The sequence below is a fragment of the Biomphalaria glabrata genome, chromosome 9 (assembly GCF_947242115.1).
Source record: "Biomphalaria glabrata chromosome 9, xgBioGlab47.1, whole genome shotgun sequence".
Lineage (NCBI taxonomy): Eukaryota > Metazoa > Mollusca > Gastropoda > Planorbidae > Biomphalaria > Biomphalaria glabrata.
The window spans coordinates 9,759,605-9,773,318 of record NC_074719.1 but is presented as its reverse complement, the minus strand read 5'-3'; the positions used below and the strand labels follow the sequence as shown (position 1 = coordinate 9,773,318).

The following is a 13,714-nucleotide window of genomic DNA, read 5'->3' as shown; positions in this document are numbered from 1 at the left end:
GTACATATCAGACTGGGATGGGTGTTTCAAGTATAGGTTATATGACGAGATTTCAATCCGATTTCGTGGTACTGGATTTCTGTCGCGTTATTTGTGGACAGTATCTTAGTAGCATCGTACAAATTAGAATCTTTTCTGATGTGACACTTTCCTTGTATTGAAACAACTCAATATTCTCCACACTGTTACAATTTTCCAGACACCCACGCCCTGCGGTTTTCTTTCTTCTCAGTTATAGCAAGACATCAGAATATACTGTTAACATATTTTGTTCTCACTTTTTGGTGCTATCTACTGACTTCGTTTCTTTACCTCTGACCTCTATTTCTTTCCCCTCTGACCTCTATTCCTTTGCCTCTGATTTCTGTTCCTTTGCCTCTGACCTCTGTTCCTTTGCCTCTGATCTCTGTTCCTTCGCCTCTGACTTTTGTTTCTTTGCCTCTGACCTCTATTTCTTTGCATCTGACCTCTATTCCTTTGCCTCTAACCTCTATTCCTTTGTTTCTGACTTCTGTTCTTTTGCCTCTGACTTCTCTTCCTTCGCCTCTGACTTCTTTTCGTTTGCTTCTGACCTCTATTCCTTTGCCTCTGACCTCTATTTCTTTTGCCTCTGACCTCTATGTCCTGTATGATTACTTGTTCTTGAGTAATGATGTAGCACTATACAACAGTGGCGTCTCCTTTGACTAATTGCTTTGTACCCGCTACTTTCGACTATCTTAAAGAACATTATTAGATCGATCGGGTTCACCAAGTAACAGGTCTTGTTGTTTTCTAAGTTTATATCTCTGTGGCTGTCTCTTGTACAAGAAATACATCTAACAAAGTCTACTTCAGTCAATTAGAAATGTATTACCCGTGCTTTGGTTTATGACATTGGCTTTCTGTTGCAGGACCCTAAGACCTGGGTTGTGCTTATGGAAATGTTCTTTCAAGCGTGATTGATTTTCTTCTAGAACCCGCTCCAAATATTTTGCAACCACTGAACGCGTCTAAAAAGCTGATTAAATTTTAATTTGTCTGTGCCTTTTTACGTAGTAGCCTTTCCTCGGGTTTCAATACATGCTACCTCTGTTCTTGTAACAGCTTACCAGTAATCTAAATTGGAAACCAATCGCTGCAAAATGTTAGCTAAAGACTGTAACTCAATCCTATGCAAGTCCTTAATTCACTTCCAGGAATAGACTTTGTTATTGACACTTTTATCTGTTATGCGTATTTACCTTTACCTATCCCTTAGTCTATTGAACGGTTGGGGCACCAAGCAAGACTCTTCGACCGTCTTTCTCCATTCCTCTCTGTTTTTTTGCCTTGTTTTTATGAGCTTATCAAAAGTAAATTTTGCCTTTCTCTTGACACCTATCCACATACTGGATATATGCCCCAGAGGTAAAAGCAGCCAAAATATTTTGTTGTGAATCATCTATCCACATACTGGATTTTTGGCCCAGAGTAAATGCAGCCAAAAAGGTTTTGTTGTGAATCATCTATCCACATACTGGATTTTTGGCCCAGAGTAAATGCAGCCAAAAAGGTTTTGTTCTGAAGCATCTATCCACATACTGGATATTTGCCCCAGAGGTAAAAGCAGCCAAAATATTTTGTTGTGAAGCATCTATCCACATGCTGGATTTTTGCCCCAGAGTAAATGCAGCCAAAAAGGTTTTGTTCTGAAGCATCTATCCACATACTGGATATTTGCCAAAGAGTAAATGCAGCCAAAAAGGTTTTGTTCTGAAGCATCTATCCACATACTGGATATTTGCCCCAGAGTAAATGCAGCCAAAAAGGTTTTGTTCTGAAGCATCTATCCACATGCTGGATTTTTGCCCCAGAGTAAATGCAGCCAAAAAGGTTTTGTTCTGAAGCATCTATCCACAATACTGGATATTTGCCAAAGAGTAAATGCAGCCAAAAAGGTTTTGTTCTGAAGCATCTATCCACATACTGGATATTTGCCCTAGAGTAAATGCAGCCAAAAAGGTTTTGTTCTGAAGCATCTATCTTGAGGTAAAACAAATTCCCCTTTTCGGGCTTGCGATCTATAGGGCAGATGATGTTATGGTCATCTGTTCCTGTTGTCTACGGTTAACAAGGGTGTCATGTGGCCAGCGCAACGACCAATCGCCTTTACTTTTCCCCCAGCTAATGTCAGGTACCCATTAGAGCTGGGTGGATTCAGAGGTGCCCAAAGATTAAAAACCCCGGTCTCCACCAAGATTCGAACCCGCACTCCATTTCGGAAGTCAAGCGCGCACCCGGAGGTAAAGACAGTCAAAATGTTTTGTTGCGAAATTTAAAAAAAAAATTAAAGAATTTTTTTTTTAGTAAAACGCGTTTTCATTGTATCTACATGTACTTTGGTAATCCATTCTAAAACCTTGTTGTTGTTGGTGGTGGTTTTCTAGATCTAATAAATTACTCTATAAAACATAGCAAGAAAGCTAAAAGCAAAAATCAATACAACATGATAGGAAGCCGTTTTCTTTATGTAATCTCATGGATCTCTAGAGGAAACTAATTGAGATAGAGACGCCTTTATAGTGGTGGTTTGTTTTGCTGGTGATGATTGCGTTGAAGTTTTGTATGAATTCAGCTATGGAATAATGATCTAGAGTCCACTTATAAAATGTAAACAGTTTTGTAAATAATTCCCCTGAGACACGACATCGTTTTGAATTCATTTAATTGTTCTCACATGGACATTAGAATTACACCATGGCTCATTGATGTGTTCAAGAAAAGTTTCACCATGGCTCATTGATGTGTTCAGCATACATTTCACCATGGCTCATTGATGTATTCAAGAAACATTTCACCATGGCTCATTGATGTGTTCAAGAAACATTTCACCATGGCTCATTGATGTATTCAGCATGCATTTCACCATGGCTCATTGATGTATTCAACATACATTTCACCATGGCTCATTGATGTATTCAACATACATTTCACCATGGCTCATTGATGTATTCAGCATACATTTCACCATGGCTCATTGATGTATTCAACATACATTTCACCATGGCTCATTGATGTATTCAGCATACATTTCTCCATGGCTCATTGATGTATTCAGCATACATTTCACCATGGCTCATTGATGTATTCAGCATGCATTTCTCCATGGCTCATTGATGTATTCAGCATACATTTCACCATGGCTCATTGATGTATTCAGCATGCATTTCACCATGGCTCATTGATGTGTTCAGCATGCATTTCACCATGGCTCATTGATGTATTCAGCATACATTTCACCATGGCTCATTGATGTATTCAGCATGCATTTCACCATGGCTCATTGATGTGTTCAGCATGCATTTCACCATGGCTCATTGATGTGTTCAGCATACATTTCACCATGGCTCATTGATGTGTTCAGCATATATTTCACCATGGCTCATTAATGTATTCAGCATAAATTTCACCATGGCTCATTGATGTGTTCAAGAAACATTTCACCATGGCTCATTGATGTGTTCAGCATACATTTCTCCATGGCTCATTGATGTTTCTCGGCTGAAACAAATCAAACCGATATGGTCTTTTCCTCTGTGGTTACTTCCAGAGCAGAAAAGTCCCTTTGTGTCAGGTGTTATGGAGATGGATGCCTAGTCATGTGATATGCGCATCTGATCATAGTCACGATGGACTAGAGTCCGAACCCTGCTCTCTGCCCTCCCCTACAGTCTAGGATGTTTCGACTAGGACACACATTTCTGAATATTTTCGGAAACTTACATGACAAATCAAAACAAAAAAGGTCTTGCATCAAAAATTGTTCGGATGTATTAGCCCATCAAACAAAGAATGACCACATTGTTTTAAATGTGATTGACCCATTTGCTATTTAATGGCGGCTAAACGGGTGGCCACCCTGTACGGTTTATCCATTCGGCTACTCTGTCTTACTCAGCGCGTGCATGCATGTAGAGAAATTCAAAGCTACATTTGCAAGTGTGAGCGTGGACCAGTGGGCGGGAGCTGTGCTATAGAAAGAGATGACGAGTGTGTGAAAATGAGGGTATAAGTGTGTGAGTGCGTATGTGTGTGTGTGTGTATGTGCGTGAGTACTCGTGGGGGAAATCGATCGATACGAGTCCCGTGTGTAACGCGCCCGAGCGCCACCCCAATAAACTCAAAGTAAAAAAAAAAAAAAAAGGGAGGGGAGAGAAGTGAGAAGGCTTCAGTCGCTCCGTGCCGAGAACCAAGTCGAGTTGTCCTTGCTAGTAATGGTCAGAGACCGGCTCTTGTGTTGTTCTTGAATTGGCTCCCATATTTAGCTGTGTTTATCCATATCCAGCTGTGCTTATCCATAATGATACTAATGTGGATAACTCTCCTGGATAATTTTCTTCTTATGGATGTGTAAAACTTTTTTTTTTTCTGAAGGATATTTTTCGTATCATCACTCTGTATTATAATGAACATTTTCTGTTTGGAATTATGTGTTTTAACATCAGTACCTACGATGGTAAGTACTTCAAGTTGCCGTTTATTCATTAGTCTGTCTAGTAACGTATTGATTGTAGATAGTAAAGGAATGTGTCGTATTCAATCAGTATTCCTCCCCCCCAGTACACAATGGATTCAAAAATTGTGTACAAACACTTCCCTTTGTGTGACACCTAGATGTCCATTGGACAGAAGAAATAAAGCTTATCTGTTTATATAGCCGACAGGGGTGTCATGTAAGCGCAACTACCAAGCCTTTACTTTTCAAAACTAATATTAATTGTCCTTAAGGTTGCCATTGAAAGAGTACAAATCAAACGACGGGAATGGAGATAGACGGTTTACAAATATTGTTGAATGCCTTAACAGTCCAACAGTTTAAGGGGTGAGGTGAGGTGAGACATAAGGAAATGTTAAAATCTCGAACGTTCAAAAAAGAAACCAAGGTTTTACCAAGATTCCAATTCAGGACTCCTCCAGTTTAGAAGCCTAGCGCATTAACACTTGGCCACAAACCCCATTATAATGCCACGGGCGAATAGAAGGTATATAAATAATAAACTAATAAATAAGTTATCTAAATAAACGTTATCTAAGTATTTGTTCATTTGAATAATCAAGTTGATTTATTTAGAATGACGCATAATGTCTACACTATCTAATATCTTTGTGGCTGAAAATAAATGTTTGATTCATAAGAGTACAAATGTTCAGTATAAACCTGATGACTTAAATATTTGAATTGACAAGAGTAAATCAATGGAACAGTGCTTATATAGCAAAACAGATTGAAAGTTACAAATACTGCTACTCTGAAAGAGCATGTAGGTTTTCCATTGTCTATTTCAACAGATTTTTTAAATATCAAATATAAAACTGTATATCTGTAAACAGTGCTCCATTTCATCTCACCAATGTTCCGATTGTTTTTCTTAGATCACTATGCTATTAACTCTCTCCATCTTCATGCTGGTACTCTATATTGGCAATGCTTATAAAATATTGTTTTTATACAATATAAAGTAAACGTTTCCATTTCAGACCTTACGATTTCCAAGTCATCTGCTTCTATGGGAGATGGTAAACGAGGGTATCATGTCGTCAACACAACGACCAACCGCCTTTATTTTCCCCAACCAATGTCATGTACCCATTAGAGTAGGGTGACTCACGGGCGTCCTGAGAATCTCGAAACTCATAATCCCACCTATATAAAATAACCTACATGGTCGTTTTGTTTGTATAAAATAAGTTATTTAGTCTGAGCTTCTAGATTGCAATAATTCTGCTTTGTCCTGTTTCTAGCATAACTTAATTTCATTGAATTTTATATTATCTTATATTATCGTATTCGTGGCGCAAACATTTTGTTACAATAACAATGTAATGATTATTGGATTACAATGAAACTTGAACATCTGTACACCACAGTAAACGAAAGTAAACTCCAACGTCTGATTCAAGTCCAGCTGTTGTCAAGTTTTAAACGATCTATGATTACGATGCTAATTTTAGCGCCCTGTCCGTTGTGTCTGATGTGGCTTCTCTGGTTTCAGAAGATAGATTGGGTGTTATCTAGTTCATGCCAGTAGGTGAGCATTTGAGCTTCCTATTCTGACTGACTTACTTCTAGTTTTAACATAAAATGTGATGTGGGGACCTGTGTTGATAAGATGAAAGAGAAGAGCTGTATGACAAAATGGTTTTTAAACTAATAACCAAATAAAAAATAAAAGGGCACTTTATCTTTTTCGGTAAATGGACTTTACCTGCGTACATGTGCTGTTAAACGACTTAAACTAATAAATGTTTATAAAAATCGTTTTTGAAGGCTCTCAAGAAAACTAGATCCAATGTATTATACGCGCTATTAAGACACTATAGCCAGACTTTTTTTTACATATAGCAAAGTGGTTTACATTTAACAACTTTATACTTGAAAGACACGTTTTCTTATAATATATTATACCACTCGAACATCACACCCTCTCAGTGTCTAACCAATGTGGACGTGGCCTGGATTTTAATTTGTTTAGTGAGATAGAAGAGTCAGATTAGAGTGAGCCGTTCTATAGAAGAATGGGAAGCGGTCAAACCAAAGTAGTCACTAAATAGTTCGTTTTTTTAAAACTATTCTAATAAACTAATACGTTGTTAGTCTCCTTGTAGTCACCGATTAATAATTAGCCCAGACAATAGTTTCGAGCTTAGTTAACTGCTTCCATCAAGGCTGAGCTTTCTTTTCATTGATAAGCTTGAAACAGAAGTGCCAACTTTGCACAGTCAAAAGCCCTTTAGATTGTAAGCATGAAATTTAAATATAGAATACAAGAATTTATAGTCCTGAATTGTTTAATGGGTATTCTACTTCCAGGAAGACATTTTTCTCTGCATGTGTGTATTTACTTATTTACTGATCCCCCCCACACACACACACACACTACCCTGTGCACTTGAAGCAGTATGAGCGTCCTTAGTGAGGACAAAATCAAACAACCTCTTAATACAAAAAAAAGTGAGCGACCTGAATTCGAACTCAAGGCCAAGGCCTCGTCAATCTCCGGTAACCACTGTGCTAAGAAGCTGATTATAAAATTAGGTTTTATAGTTTTATACAATTTTTTTTCTGCAAAAAATGAGGGAGCTAATGCTACTTATACCACTTTATCAGTCAAGGAAAATGTCTTTCCCTTGTTTAAGATACAAGGCAGTGTAATTAATTTCCAATGGTTAATCAACTAGTTAGTTACCTTTTTATTTATTGATTCTTGTGTTGGTATGTTAAAGAGAGAGAATATTTGTACGAAATTGTAATTAAATTCGATATTGGGTGTGGGAGAAATAACACGTACAACCTTTTGACCAGACAAACTATAGTATGTGTGAGTTGATATAAGCTTTGTAAAAAGTGTGAGTTGATATAAGCTTTGTAAAGAGTGTGAGTTGATATAAGCTTTGTAAAAAGTGCGAGTTGATATAAGCTTTGTAAAAAGTGTGATATAAGCTTTGTAAAAAGTGTGAGTTGATATAAGCTTTGTAAAGAGTGTGAGTTGATATAAGCTTTGTAAAGAGTGTGAGTTGATATAAGCTTTGTAAAAAGTGTGAGTTGATATAAGCTTTGTAAAGAGTGTGAGTTGATATAAGCTTTGTAAAGAGTGTGAGTTGATATAAGCTTTGTAAAAAGTGTGAGTTGATATAAGCTTTGTAAAAAGTGTTTTTTAATCAGTATCTATTTGATACGTTTGGTTAGCGTACACTGTCTGCATGGGATTTAAAAAGTGAATGAGAATAACTTAACCCGGTCGTGAGTGGCTGTCATTGGCACATCTTAATGCTCCACTGAAATATCATCGCTATTGTTTTGTGTTTTGTACTGTCTTCTATAAATCTAGCAACCGTCTCATGATTTTTTTAAACCGACCCATAACTACATCGCATTCAGCAATCCCTGTGTTATGAAGCTGTGTGTATCTGTGTGTGTGTGTGTACTAGTGTTGTTTTGACTAGTATGTTATTGCACGAGTCGGATATATAGGAGATCAACTGCTGATGTCATGGGGCGGGGGAGGGGGTAGTAAAAAAAACACACGTGAATATTGAGTGGCAAAAACAAGTAGTATTTACTGAGTAGGGAGGTTGAAAAGCATTTAATGTCTTATGATTTAGTTAGATTCTGTTTACTCGTAATAATGAAAACGTGTAGATTTGTAACTTAACAAGCAAAATATAAAAAATACTTTAATTAAAAAAAAACAAAAAACAAAGCTTACATGAAGGGAGAGCACCCATCTCTGCCATGACCAGCTTTCTGGACTAGAACCCATCAGACCCGAACATCAGGGGCGGACTGAGTGTCAAAATCGGCCCTGGCATTTCTAAGCAATTCGGCCCACAAATTCTATATATGATGGGCATCCGTTTCTAGGTCTACCTGTCCTCGAAGTCATTATGTCAAGTTTGATAATGTATTAATATGTATGTGTTCAGTGAACTCGGCATCTTTATTAGAAATATTGGCCTTATGTTACTTTTTAATCGCTAAGTATGTAGGCCCTAAAAGGATGAAGCCTACTAGTAGCACTGTCTACGGATGAAAGGCTATTACATTGTTACGGAAAATGTGTTAAATTAAAATAGTATTACACTGTAGAGTCTGTGAAACATTTGTTTTTAAACACGACGCACAGAAGGCCTTTTTATAAGCGAATATTATAACACCTTTTAACATTTTCATACGTGCCATAGTGGCATCGATGCGGCCATTTCGGTTGCTCTACCGGCCCATTTGGGTACCGGCCCACCGGGCATTTGCCAATCCGCCCCTGCCGAACATCCACACTCAGTCAATTATCTTAAAAATTTAAAAGCCCTGAGTACGCGCTTAAGAATGAATAACCGTAGACCAGATGTAATCTTTTTGTCTCCAGACAAGGCTGGGCTTCCTTTAAAGATCCTTAGCCTATCCATAAACATCAATGGACATCTTGTCATTCCTTCAAGTCTGAACCAACAGGAGATCCTTTCACACATGGCCCAGGCGAGGGTACGATAAACATTGGAGGTCTCAGCTGGAGGGGATACATGAAATCCAGTTAAATGGTGGCGGGGGGGGGGGGAGGTAAAGTTCTGGCGGGAAAATCTTATTTGATGGGACAACGTCAAGAAAGATGGCGTGTGTTGTCTGATCAATCTGGCGTTACTTAGGTAGGCCATGGTTGTGACGAAAGACGCGGTCAGGAGAAAGATTTGATTCACATCAGTTCACTGCGTCTTGAAGGAATGATCTGGCTTTTCAAATTGAACGTTTTGAAAGCCATTCAGTAAAATATATTTCAGACAATGTCTCATTTGTCTTGGAAACAATGTCTTTTTTTTGTCTTTTTAGGTAGATTCTCTTTGGAATGTTCGAGTAATATCGACTTTCTACTTAGTACGTTCAAGAAGAATTAAGACTATTAAAAAGTATTTCTATGTAAGATTGTTGAAATGTCTTTATCTAAGATTTTTTAAAAGTATATTTGTAAGAGTTTTAAAAGGTTTTTTGTAAGATTTTTGAAAGGTCTTTTTGTAAGATTGTTTGAACCCGGGACCATCGATAAATCCGAACGACAGTCCAGCGCGCAAACCGCACGACCAGTCAGCCATGTAAGATTGTTGAAATGTCTTTGTGTAACATTGTTGAAAGGGCCTTGTGTAAGATTGTTGTAAGGTCTTTAGGACTAAGATACTTTCAATTTCTGTTTTTTTTTTAAATAATTGTTTATTATTTCTATTTAAATGAACAGTATTAGTTATTCAAGCTATATTGCACTACATTTTAATTATTAAAAAAACAACAACATTGTTTACAAATGTAACCCATTGGCGGTTACCAAAGGAAATATTATGATTTAAAGAACAAATGATTTCTGTTCGCTTATAAATACATTAAAAAAACACACATGATGCAGCAATAGTGTAATTTAAACATTGAAAAAAAATTAATGAAATTATTTATTAATTATTAAAATTAAATTTACAATAATTAAACAAGCTAGGAACATATCTGTTAACTTTAACCCTCTCTTTCCTCTTACTCAGCCCCCCCCCCCCCCCCCCCCAAAAAAAAATTAATTAAATAAGCCAATAGAGAGGAATATAGCGAAACTGGACAAAAACTTTTTGATTGATCGTCTGTATTTTATAAGAAGTTCACATCTGTAAAATGTGTCCGCTCACTAAGACTTCAGACAATTAGCTAGAATAGACCAAACAAAATTAGCGAAAAGACAAACATAATAAAACAAACCATTTCATCCACTGAAGATTCCCTCAATGACAAAGAGTTAAATTAATAAATATGTGTTAATAGCTTAATAATGTCTGTCAATAAATACACTAGCTTTACGAATTGCTAAACTAAGTTTTTTTTGTATTTAGATAACCATCGTCGAAATACTTATTTTGTTGAGTTAGGAACGTGGATAGATTTGTTTGTTGGCAATCAAGCCAAGGCACTGTGAGGTCATATCAGCTGGATTCCATTAAATCTATAATGACGTGACATTGTTGATTACCGTTCGTACAATCATTGAGGATTGTGGTGAATGGGTTACTGCAATGAAATTTTTAGCCTGCTGCAATCAATTAGGAGAGAGAGACTCTCTAAATCATTGGTATGTTCAATCCATTGGAAATAGTGAATGTCCACTGTTTCGTTGTTTTCATATTTGATGCCCGTGTCTATTTGGGTTTGTCTCTGTGTCATTTAAACGTGGTTTAAAAGTAATTGTGATTTTTCTGTTTGTCTGTCTGTCTGGTAAAAAAAGTGTGTACAAGGTATTTCTCCCACACCCATTCTCGGATCAAGATGAGACTTTGAACAATTATTTATTGACATAGGCAAGACATGAATCAATAAAAAATATAACCAAGTGGTAATTTATTATTTTGATTAAAAGCAACAAGGGAAACTAATACTTTAGTATTCACATATATGGCTAAATTTGTTGGGTTTATTCCCCTAAATTAATTGTTAACGCTATTTCTCCCTCCTGCATTCTCTGATCAAGTTGTTACTTTAAACATTTATTTATTGTACTTAACAAAAAATGAATCAATAAACAAAAATACTCAATAAGAAAATAATCAATTAGTGTATTAGTTTTAAGTAATTAATTATTTTGTTTGAAGGGAAATAACTTGCAAATTATTAGTAGGACGGATTTCTTCTCCTTTAGATAAGCTTTTTTTAAACTTTTGCTTGCTTGTTGTCTATCTTTATTACATCTTATCTTTCTCTCTCTATCTCTCTTTCTCTATCTATCCATATACCTATCTGTGTTCTGCTTTTAATGATATACTATATAATAATGTACAAGTAGTTGGGTGTCTCGATGTGTCTCTGATGTTGTGACGAAGTACGTTTAGTAGTTGAACGTGTCTCGTTGTGTCTGGGACGAAAGGATCTAGTACTCGTGTGTCTTTCAATGTGTCTTTGATTTATTGTTCATTTGTGCCTTGCTGTGTCTGTGGTTCAAATACGTGTGTGTGTGTATCTACTGCCATGTCTGTTTATAAAAAAATAAAAATGGCAACGGTTATGCCTGCTCTGGATGTGGCAAAATATGTAGGTCACAGCAGGGGCTGCGTAGCCACGGGAAAAACCTTATTTCCTCTTTAAGCTTCTTATTATTATTCCAGTAGAGTAGTTAATTCTCGAGAATCTCATGTGATGAGTATTTGTAGAAAAGAGGCGTAGGTTGTTGTTTTTTTCTGTGAGACAATTATACATCAGATGCTGAATTTTTTAACGAGGATCTTATTATACAATCGAAATCCAGTTAAGCATTTCTCTAGATCAGTGTTTCCCAAACTGTATTCCGCGGAACCCTAGTGTTCCACGAACTACAGGAATAATTAACTAGTAGGCCACCACGTGAATTAATCTCTCTAAAAAATAAGCAATGTGTTCCGTTAAATACTGTGCGAATGTGTGAAGTGTTCCGTTGTGGAGAAAAGTTTTGGAACCACTGCTCTAGATTCCCAATTCATGAATCTGAGCCTGCAAGAAATCTGCAATAAGATGTCATGATTGTATTTTCTGAATGAACATCTGGAAGCGCTGATTAACAAAGATTGCCCAATCACTCTTTCATTCCTTTTTTACAAAGCTTTTATCAACTCACTCTGTCTGTCCATCTGTCTGTCCATCTGTCTGTCCGTCTGTCTGTCCGTCTGTCTGTCTGGTAAAACGTTTCTACACGTTATTTCTCCCACACCCAATCTCGGATCAAGCTGAAAATTGGCACAATTATTTCTTTTTACCTGACAACACAAGAATCAATTAAACAAAATGACAAATTAGTTCATTAGTTATTGGTAATTAATTAGTGTGTTTGGAACAAGGGAAAGAGACTGTACTTGACTGAAGTAGTGGTATAAGCTGAATTAGTCCCCTTTATAGGTCGTCGTCTGAGTCTTAGTAAAATCCTGAAATACGACGAGACTAGAGAAACATTACATGACTCTACAATCTTCCAGGTTCGTAAAACTAGCAGATTGGTTACAGTGTCGGCATAAGGAGGCTTGAGCCAAGAGTCGTTCAAGTCGCTCCGCCCTCACTTTTAAAAAAAAATAAATGCTTTTTTTAGTATTAGTCATGACTGATCCCAAACGAAATGATAGAACTATGCTTAATATAAGCTTTTTTAAAAAAAGTTTTTATATTTTCTTGTTTGTTCATGAAATCGTTGTATTCAATTCTGCATCAGTTACATATTAAATTTGCATCGAATGTCTGTTTAAAGTCATATTGCATAGCATGTGACCGCTAACTGGTTTTACATTTCAAAATGTTATCGGAAAAAGAAACAGACTGAGACGGGGGGGGTGGGGGGGGGGGCAGGAGGAGGGTTGAGAGAAGCGCCCCTAAAATTGATTTCCGTGGCCTATTCCCTATTCCTGGCTGTGTAAGCAACTCAAGTGTAATCGTGACTCAGTGGTATCGTTTGTTCAGCGATACTCTGGTTGTCATGTCAGAATCACGTGATTTTTATACCATTAATAGTTTGAACAAAGAGGTGGGAGGGAGATAGCTCCGTTAAATTCATTTGAAGAATTAAATATGAGCCTTTTTTTTATATATTCCAGAGAATTGGAAAATTGAAATTTATAATAGCGTCATTTAAAGGCACTATAATATCTGACCATTAAATACTAAGGCCTGTCTTTGAGTCCAAAGCTTAGGGGGGACGCAGTCTTTCAGGGGGGCAACGCAGTCCAATCTGTGCCCTACATATTATGTCACATGCGAAGCAGACAAAACTGTTGTCTGTTGGTGGTCCATTTAAAAGCTTAAAAACTTTCAAATGCGTAGCTAGAGGTCTTTTTAAAGAGATGTCTCTTTCAGAACTGGCTTTCAGGCGTTCTTTATTCCTGTGCTGGTCTTTAAAGCCTTTCAGTCAGGAGAGGACACCTGTTACACCATCGTCCTTGTTATCTTGCCTAAATAAATTGTTCTTAAGATGCTAATAGCGTCCCCAACTAACTAGATAAAAAGGAAATGCAATGTTTTGTTTATCCCACATTAAATTTTAGTTTCTTTTCGTCAGGAGAGTCTCTTCTGTGGGGTGTATTATCCTTATCCTTTGATCTAAAAGCCTTTTGTTTTTTAATTCAGTATTTTTTGTAGTTACACAAAGGACAACAAAACAAAGTGACGAAGACTTCTGAGGACGCAGTCGTCATAATTGATTCTTTCACAATATGTGTTTTC

The 13,714-nt window shown here is 36.9% G+C and overlaps 1 protein-coding gene across 2 annotated transcripts in view; it reads left to right on the top strand.

Annotated features, from left to right (window-relative positions):
* Positions 1-13,714, top strand: part of LOC129928300 (uncharacterized) — a 149,425-nt gene that overhangs the window by 117,396 nt on the left and 18,315 nt on the right. The window contains exon 1 of one of the 2 annotated variants that reach the window (XR_008779888.1): positions 3,866-4,477. The exons of the other annotated variant lie outside the window; for it this stretch is intronic. The gene's annotated coding sequence lies outside the window, so the exon portion shown is untranslated. Of the gene's footprint in view, positions 1-3,865; positions 4,478-13,714 lie in introns of those variants that run through there. 2 annotated transcript variants of the gene reach the window in all.